The sequence below is a fragment of the Ovis aries genome, chromosome 4, assembly GCF_016772045.2.
Source record: "Ovis aries strain OAR_USU_Benz2616 breed Rambouillet chromosome 4, ARS-UI_Ramb_v3.0, whole genome shotgun sequence".
NCBI classification, from domain to species: Eukaryota; Metazoa; Chordata; class Mammalia; order Artiodactyla; family Bovidae; genus Ovis; species Ovis aries.
The window spans coordinates 35,831,012-35,839,534 of NC_056057.1; the positions used below are offsets into that span (position 1 = coordinate 35,831,012).

General features: G+C 38.9%; 1 pseudogene; it reads right to left on the reverse strand.

Moving 5' to 3' along the window:
• Positions 1-3,704: 3,704 nt before the first annotated feature.
• Positions 3,705-4,414, reverse strand: LOC114114427 (protein ILRUN-like; annotated as a pseudogene).
• Positions 4,415-8,523: the final 4,109 nt, after the last annotated feature.

Sequence of the window (8,523 nt, forward strand, 5' to 3'; positions counted from 1 at the left end):
ATATATTGGGGAAAAATGTGGATGCAAGCCAATTGAACTATAAATCTATTATTCTGAAAGAGAACTGTCTTAATCCCCACATTTAAGATTGGCTGAAGAACATTACACTTTGAAAATGCTATAACTATGTGGCTAGGCAGTATTTTCATGCCCAATGCCAAGAACAGTACATATTTGATGACATTAGACTTGCTACAGTTTTTAACCTAGAAACATCACAATATCTAAATCTTTCATAATTTTTATTCTATAAATGCTAAACATACACAGCTGTGTGTGTGTTAGTAGCTTTTGTGTGTTAGTTGCTTAGTTGTATCTGACTCTTTGCAGCCCCATAGACTGTAGCCCACCAGGCCCCTCTGTCCATGGGATTCTCCAGGCAAGAACACTGGAGTGGGTTGCCATTTCCTTCTCCAATGCATGAAAGTGAAAAGTGAAAGTGAAGTCACTCAGTCGTGTCCGACTCTTTGTGACCCCATGGACTTCAGCCTACCAGGCTCCCCCATTCATGGAATTTTCCAGGCAAGAGTACTGGAGTGGGTTGCCATTCCCTTCTCCAGCTTAATAGTGTCCAATTCTTTGCGACCCCATGGACTGTAGCCTGCCTTGCTCCTCTGTCTATGGGATTTTCCAGGCAAGAATCCTGGAGTTTGTTGTGATTCCCTTCTCCAGGGGGTCTTCCTAACCCATGGATCAAACTTCCATCTCTGCATTGCAGGCAGATTCTTTACCATCTGAGCCACCACGGAAGCCCATAACTCATATTTAAAATGTATTGTAATTACCATCACTAAGTGGTATTTTCATTTAAAGTCGATCTGTTTTTTCTAACCCAAATAGCCACCATTCATTATTGATTTTGCATGTGGAAGACATTAAACTTATTTTTGATTGTAAATAAGTTCAAGAGGAATATAATATGCTCTTTAATCATTCGTTATGCTTATATTGTCCTATTTATATATTGTACTTCAAATTCTTTTTGGAAGTAGATGATGTATAAATTAATATATAAGTAAACAAAGTCATGAAAATCTAGAACCATTGTTAATTGAAAGCTAATTTCTGTAAAAAAAAATAATAAATAAAACATCTGATAAGTTTTAATAGTGTTAAATCATTCCTTCAACCAATATTGGTTTTTCTAGTATGTGCCAAGAACCATTCCAGGACAGTTTTTCCTAGACCTTGGATAGAAATCAAGATGGGACATAAATCTTGATGTTCTCAGATTAGTTCTCAAGGCAATTTCAAATCTGTAAGGACAAGGATCACCAGAAGAAATGTCATTGCTGTTTTGAGAGTGGGCCAGATAACAGACAGTATCATTGTCTACTCTGGTGTATATCAAAGAGGGGGTCTAGTGGTAATGCTGTTTAGAGTTGGAAGAGGTTCGCTATAAATAATGTTTTTTTTTTTTTGTAGAGATGAGACACACAAGAATCTTACCAAGAGCTAAATGGGTTAAAGCAAAAATATCAAATTATAAGGACAGAAAAGTTTCATTCCTCATGAGTATAAATTCATCTGGCTGAATAAATGCCATATGCCAGAAGTTTTGCTAAATGAGTTGTTTCTGACAAGACCCTGCCATGATCTACTGTCAAAACTCCCTGGCCTTATGGTAATGGGTACCTTAGCTATCCTTGAACAGGAGATTTAGAAGGAAGACATTTAAGTGGGACTGTATTTTCCCAAAGACACATGGTGTCCAGGTTGTCATAGAGCAAGTGAGCAGAAATGTTCTCAAAACTCATTGACAGGTAGAAATATGATACATTTACTTGAGGCTGCTATGGATCTGTGTGGACAGAGATCTTACTTTATGTAGGAGGAGAGACTTAACTAGCAAAGTAATTTAAAATCTCACAAGTGATCAGAGTATCATTCTAGAAAATAACAAGTTTTAAGTCATAGAGAATTCTACAGGCTGTGATGGATCTGGATTAAACAGTTTTAGTTAGACAGAGATGAGGCATTTGGTAGATATTTTCACAGATATAGACAAGTATGTGATAAGAATGTTTGATAAAATTCTCATTACAGCCTAAATATTAATAGCCAAAATCTGTTTAGGAATGGAATTTTGATTATTTTAACTACTATGTAACTACTTTAAAATTATTTAAGAATATTTTGGCAAAAAATGTAATTACAACTAATTACTATGTCATTTTCAGTAAAAATCAGGAGTAAAATATTTAAATGTTATATATATTACATAAATAAATGTATATAAAATATGCACATATACAATCTGTAATGTTAAATGCTAAAATTTAAAATCAATATCTCTGGGTGTGTGAAGTTATAAACATTTGGTTTTATATTATATTTTACACCATATTTTAAATTTACCTACTCTTAACTGGTACTGATTATTTATAAAATGTCAGTAAGTCAATGATTCTATTTCTTACAAAAGGCAGAATTCTGCCTTGACAAGGCTTTTTTCTCTCTGTACCTAGTAAATGTCCTAGAAATAAACTGCTTTGTATTTAGTATTTAAATGCTAAACAACTTCAGCCACCCATTACAGACTTACCATGGAGAACAGCCTGCATAGAGTAATATACTTTTTTTTTCCAGCAATATCATCTTCCCCTAGGAACTTGCTAGAAAAACAAATTCCCAAACCCAACTCTGATACTGAGTCAAAAACACTAAGTGTGGAGGCCAGCAATCTGTGTTTTAACAAACAGTGCAAGAGATTCCAAGCTATGTCAAACTTTGAGAACCACAATCTGCACTACAATATAGAAAGAAAAGTTTCATTAGCTTCTACCTGTCTAAATTCACAGAAGGAGAATTCAACATAGTTAACTTAGGTCAGATGCTCTTTGAGTGCTAAGGTCTAAACTTTTTTTCTTCTTTCTCCAAAAGCATTCCAAATTAAATAAGATAAATGCTATTCTACTAAGTAATTTGTCAGAGAGATTATGAATTTTAAAAACTTTTTCTTTTTTTAAAGCTCTCAGCATCAGGGCTTTACTCAATTAAGCAAAATCAACCACCAAGAACCAACCACCATCATTTTAGTAGAGCATATAAGGCACTATTTAATCAGGAAGCATAGGCAGAAATAGAATAAGAAATCAAATACCGAGAAGATAGTCATAGAAGAATCAGAGTACTTAAAATCATGATTAACTCATACAGTTCTCACACTTATTTGTCACACATGAAAATATAAACTATCTTTTGAGCCATTCCAGACTGTGGGTGAGGATATCAACAAAAAGACACACAAACAAGGTAAAGGGGAAGCTCAACAACATTTAGGATAAATAACTGATCTTTTTTCCTCAGAAAAAATAGCCCACCCCACACCCAAAAACAAACAGAAAAAAGTGGGAATGAATTCCAAAGGAGTGTTGTTGCTCAACCCTTAGTACACATTTACACTGGAAGAATGGCTGGTGATATTCTTGACTTGGTTTTTTTTTTCTTCTTTTTTAACGCCAAAGGTAAATTTTGTTCGTTCAACACCCAAACCAGAGCAGAGAGGCAGGAGTAAACTACAAACGTGGATGGAGTGAGTAATATCCATTGTACATGGAGATGGGGTGGAGGGAGGTTTTTGTGCTCTTGGCAGGAGAGCTAAGCCATCTTAAGGAACATTCTAGGCTTCTCAGTTTGCCATGAAGGAGTGTCACAAAATAAAAGGCCCACCACCTCCCCCTTCTCGTCTTCTACCTACCTTACTAAGAAGCTGTTTGTGTGTTGGCCGGGGACAGATTTACAGAGCTCTGTGAGAGTCTCTTCCCATCTTGCTGGGTTTGGTCAGGTGCAGAAGCCCAGGTGTTTTTGTTGATGGACTCCAACCAGAATCCCCGGCGTCTTTTAAATTCTTTTCACCTGACTTTTTGTTCTGGGGCGAGACAGATTGAAGTTTCACTCTCCCTTATGATATGGCTGGGGGTCGCACAGTGTTTCAAAAGGTGACACTTCTCACTCCTAAAAGTCCACCCACCTCCGCCCGGAGGACTCGGCTGGCGCCTCCGCGGTAGAGTCTGCAGCAGCGCTCATCAGCGCCGGTCCTGATGCATCCCTGCTCCCGGCTGTACACCGGTCGCTGAATACTGCAATCTCTCGGGACTCCATTGATGTCACCATCACCACGTTCATACATCCAATCTGGTCCCCCCTGACATACTTAAGACAAACCCGTGGAGTCCAGGCCTCTGCCGCAGAATTCTCCATCTGCCAGGTTTTTATAAACTGAGCAACAAGAGGTATGGACTCCTCTTCTCCCAGGGTGACATCTTCAACAAAGGACGCAGAGGGGGCAGTGATGTTTGGGCTCTCAAAGTTATATAACTGCTGCTCCTAGCTTCCAACTGGTCGTGTCCAGGAAGAAGGTGCAGCTAGTCCGGTCGGTTGAGCCAGAAGCTCGGCAAAAACTCGGACTCATAGGTGAGCACGTCCTGGTCGGTGGTGCCTGCTGCAGGCCAGCCTGGAGACCTGCCTCCTTTGAGGTAGGCCCTCCTTCTCACCACCTTGTGCCAGTAAACTTGCCCAACCGTGTGCTCTCTCTCGTTCTCGGCTTCCCTGCAACCCGCCCCCAACCCCCTAGTACCTTTGCCTTCGTTGAACCCGCCTCCTCCCCCACCACGCCCACTGGAGTCAGGTGACCATGAGCGAGAGCATTCAAACAAATGAAACCGTTCCTGTGGAACAGGTAAATCCAAGAGGCCAAATGAAACATCAGAACTACAAGGAGATGCTCAGAGAGAATATCTCAGCCACTGACTGAGTCAGTGGCTCAGTCGTGTCTGAATAACGTGTATAAAATGCAAAATTCCAGAGATCTGATAAGGCCATCTTCTACAAAGGTGTGGATGATTCCTGAATTACAAATAGGAACAATGCCAGCATTCTGTGAAGGCCCTTCCAGTTAAGTTCACCTGAAATCCTTTTCTAGAAATTGGCAGAAGCAAGTAATGAATAAATTAATGAAATTTAAATACTAAGTTAAATCAGGTCAACAGAAAAGCCAGAAACTAAAGCAAACTCCAGCAAGTGGAAAAATATGTATAAAAGTCAGAAGTGGCTAGAGTCTTTATCTCTTTCGGAGACTGCATGCCTCAGTATTGTACAGTGCCCTCATTATATCATCAGCACCTGGGGCTCCTTGTTCGATATGAAACATATCTTCTTAAAAATAAAACATTTAATTGGGCATCTCTATCTTTTTTGACTAATTACTGTTTCTACGTGTTTCCCCAATAATTCCCTTAAGCTATAATGAAAACAAACCAATTTATGGGAAGATGATAGAAGTTTCTCGACCTGCTGACTGGGTTAAGCTTAAGAATGTCATCCCCTGGAGGATTATTTTTTCCACTACGTTTTCCATCATTAACCAGAAAACAATGTAAATTCATAATCTCTTGGCAACAATTTCGATATCCCACAACTCTCAAGCAAACTGTAAATTTCAGAAGTCATTCTGATTGTGTTTTAATCTACAGAAAAGTGAGTCTGGTTTGTGGTTCAGTTCATTTAAGTATTCTGCTAATGAAACTATAATTTCAATGTCCATTTTAGAGAGTTTACTGTTCTTTTTCTTTCCCTTGGAAATCTGACTTAAATACTATTGAAAATATTTTTTTCTCCCACAGGAGGGGAAGAGAATGAGTTAGATCAAAGAAACACTATGAAACCTAATATAAATGCTGATAGTGGGCTGTTCTTATAATGGAACGAGCACATCCTAAGTAAAATGTTCAGATACTACCAGACACTCTGCTGCTCGCCCCTTCCATGGCCCCAAAGTGGGCTCTTGTCTAACACTCAGAAATTAATTGTCCAAGGAGACACATGTGCTGACAAAGCAAGAGATTTTATTGGGAAAGGGCACCCTGGCAGAGAGCAGTAGGGTAAGGGAGCCCAGGAGAACCACTCTACCACATGGCTCCCAGCTTTATGGTGATGGATTAGTTTTCAGGTTGTCTTTAGCCAATCATTCTGACTCAGAGTCCTTCCTGGTGATACATGCCTTGTTCAGCCAAGATGGATGCCAGTGAGAAGGATTCTGGGAAGTGGTTGGACATGTGGTATCTCCTTTACCTTTCCCGAACTCTTCTGGTTGGTGGTGGCTTATTAGTTCCGTGTTCCTTACCAGAACCTCCTGTCATAAAACAAGTCATGCAAATAGTTACTGTGGTGCCTGGTCAGGGGGGACGGTTTCAGTCAGTGTGCTTCCCCTAGCAATTCTGCTTTTCCATTCCACATGGCACCCCATCCTTTTCTCCCATCACCACTTTGTCCCCCGATTACTCCCTCTGGGCTACACTTCTCATCAATTCCATTCCCTCTGCAGTGACAACAGTGTTCATCTGTTTGAAAATCACTGGCATGGACATCAATGTTGATAACATCTGATATGCACTAATACTGCGTCTAACACCATCATGGGTGACTAAACATTAAATTAAATACAAAAATGCCTTCTGATTGGAGAAAGGACCACAGTTTTTGTTGTCACTGTCACTATTCAATCATTATAATACTTTTAGTTTATATTTCTGCATTTATTTGTCTGAATATAGAAGAAGCAGCTGATGCTAAAGACCTCTGGCCTTTTACTGGTGAAGTTAAAAGAAGACAGTGCTTGAACGTAGCTTTCTTTTAGTGGGAGAACTAAGTACATCTCTTTACACTCTTGTTCTTTTTTTTTTTTTTTTTAGTACATTATGCAATTTTATTTTTATTTTTTTTTCTGCCCTTTGAAATGTTAATTGAGGCCCTTTTCAGTTTTTCTTTTTTTTAAAAAAATTTATTTATTTATTTTTTTTTTAGTTTTTTATTTTTAAATTTTAAAATCTTTAATTCTTACATGCATTCCCAAACATGAACCCCCCTCCCACCTCCCTCCCCATAACATCTTTCTGGGTCATCCCCATGAACCAGCCCCAAGCATGCTGCATCCTGCGTCAGACATAGACTGGCGATTCAATTCAAATGATAGTATACATGTTAGAATGTCATTCTCTCAAATCATCCCACCCTCTCCCTCTCCCTCTGAGTCCAAAAGTCCGTTATACACATCTGTGTCTCTTTCCCTGTCTTGCATACAGGGTCGTCATTGCCATCTTCCTAAATTCCATATATATGTGTTAGTATACTGTATTGGTGTTTTTCTTTCTGGCTTACTTCACTCTGTATAATCGGCTCCAGTTTCATCCATCTCATCAGAACTGATTCAAATGAATTCTTTTTAACGGCTGAGTAATACTCCATTGTGTATATGTACCACAGCTTTCTTATCCATTCATCTGCTGATGGACATCTAGGTTGTTTCCATGTCCTGGCTATTATAAACAGTGCTGCGATGAACATTGGGGTACATGTGTCTCTTTCAATTCTGGTTTCCTCGGTGTGTATGCCCAGAAGTGGGATTGCTGGGTCATAAGGGAGTTCTATTTGCAATTTTTTAAGGAATCTCCACACTGTTTTCCATAGTGGCTGTACTAGTTTGCATTCCCACCAACAGTGTAGGAGGGTTCCTTTCTCCACACCCTCGCCAGCATTTATTGCTTGCAGATTTTGGATCGCAGCCATTCTAACTGGTGTGAAGTGGTACCTCATTGTAGTTTTGATTTGCATTTCTCTAATAATGAGTGATGTTGAGCATCTTTTCATGTGTTTGTTAGCCATCCGTATGTCTTCTTTGGAGAAATGTCTATTTAGTTCTTTGGCCCATTTTTTGATTGGGTCGTTTATTTTTCTGGAGTTGAGCTGCAGAAGTTGCTTGTATATTTTTGAGATTAGTTGTTTGTCAGTTGCTTCATTTGCTATTATTTTCTCCCATTCAGAAGGCTGTCTTTTCACCTTGCTTATATTTTCCTTTGTTGTGCAGAAGCTTTTAATTTTAATTAGATCCCATTTGTTTATTTTTGCTTTTATTTCCAGAATTCTGGGAGGTGGATCATAGAGGATCCTGCTGTGATTTATGTCTGAGAGTGTTTTGCCTATGTTCTCCTCTAGGAGTTTTATAGTTTCTGATCTTACATTTAGATCTTTAATCCATTTTGAGTTTATTTTTGTGTGCGGTGTTAGAAAGTGATCTAGTTTCATTCTTTTACAAGTGGTTGACCAGTTTTCCCAGCACCACTTGTTAAAGAGATTGTCTTTACTCCATTGTATATTCTTGCCTCCTTTGTCAAAGATAAGGTGTCCATATGTGTGTGGATTTATCTCTGGGCTTTCTATTTTGTTCCATTGATCTATATGTCTGTCTTTGTGCCAGTACCATACTGTCTTGATGACCGTGGCTTTGTAGTAGAGCCTGAAGTCAGGCAAGTTGATTCCTCCAGTTCCATTCTTCTTTCTCAAGATTGCTTTGGCTATTCGAGGTTTTTTGTATTTCCATACAAATCTTGAAATGATTTCTTCTAGTTCTGTGAAAAATGTGGCTGGTAGCTTGATAGGGATTGCATTGAATTTGTAAATTGCTTTGGGTAGTATACTCATTTTCACATTATCCCAGGGATGCAAGGATTCTTCAATATCCGCAAA